This window comes from Phalaenopsis equestris, unplaced genomic scaffold (genome assembly GCF_001263595.1).
Source record: "Phalaenopsis equestris unplaced genomic scaffold, ASM126359v1 Scaffold233576, whole genome shotgun sequence".
Taxonomy (NCBI): Eukaryota; Viridiplantae; Streptophyta; class Magnoliopsida; order Asparagales; family Orchidaceae; genus Phalaenopsis; species Phalaenopsis equestris.
The window spans coordinates 252,622-253,963 of NW_018251519.1; positions in this window are offsets into that span (position 1 = coordinate 252,622).

The following is a 1,342-nucleotide window of genomic DNA, read 5'->3' on the forward strand; positions in this document are numbered from 1 at the left end:
CCCATTTTCCCTCCTTGAATTAAGCCTAAATGTTAATTAAGGCAAAATTTCCAAAATTACACATTTGCCCCTAAAGCTCTAACACTTCATAATTTGTCAATTTCAAATCAAATGACTTTGAAATTTTTATCCTACCTCATTCATAGGTCAATTGAGACATCAGAGGAGAAAATGTGATTTTTCAAAATTTAATTTAATTTATATAATTATTTTAATGCAAAAATAGGATTTCTCAAAGAAAATTCCTAGCTTGACCAAGGTAAATTATAATCCCTTGAAATTTTTACTAGAAGTATACCTATATTAGAGAAGCCTTTGGATAAAATTTCATAATTATTTGAATTTTTTGTGATTTATTAGAATTATTTTTAATTCTGGGCTATTTAATAAAAATAAAATATTTTAAGTGCAGTGGAGAAACTTTTTTAAGTGCAGTGGAGAAAATTTTATATTTTTCTGATTTTTCCTTGATTTATTGGAATTATTTTAGAGAAAACTCATTTATAGCCTTTTAAAAAAAATATTTTTAAGCTTTGAAAATAAATATCTTTATTTAGAAAATCAGGAAAAATATTCTAATTGTTCCTAAGTAATTAGGAAACAATTTAGAACATTTCCATGAGTTTTATTATTTTTGTGATTTTTATGGATTTTTTGACTATTTAAATACTAAAAATAAGCTAAAAATTAAGTTTTTATTTTAAATATTATTTTATTCTTATAAAATACCATTGATCCCAGAGAACTCAAAAAATAAGCTTTTATAAATTTTTGAGTTATATTTTGATTTTAAAAAAAAATCATTTAAGTGTTAAGAGTGGTATTTATCTTTAAAAATCAATTTAAGTTATTAAATAAACTCAAAATATTTTAAAACTTTTATGATGAGTTCTCTGGATCATAAATCACAGTGGAGAGCAAAAATCAAGTCATTTAAATGTTTTTATTTTCCAAATTTAATTATCTTAGTGATTTAGTATTTACAAAATTTAAGTGCATTTTAAATGACTTGTCCCATGAAATTATTTTCAAAGGTTTTTCTAGTCATGGTGGACCTTTCAAAATTTTCTTAGGATTTTATAATCAATATGCAAATTTCCATGATTATTTTAAAGAAATGATGTGAAATAACTTGAAAAATATGGATCTCTTTATAGAAACCTCATGTAACTTTAGAAAAATCAGAGAATGTTCCCTACAAGGTGATGTGTCAATATGCATGAAGAATCAAATGATTCCAAATAGTATTTAATTAATTAAAAATATTTTATGCATCAAATGGACTTGAAAGATATTCCACATTATTTTTCTCTGTTCACTTAGCAAGAGAGGATTTATTTTT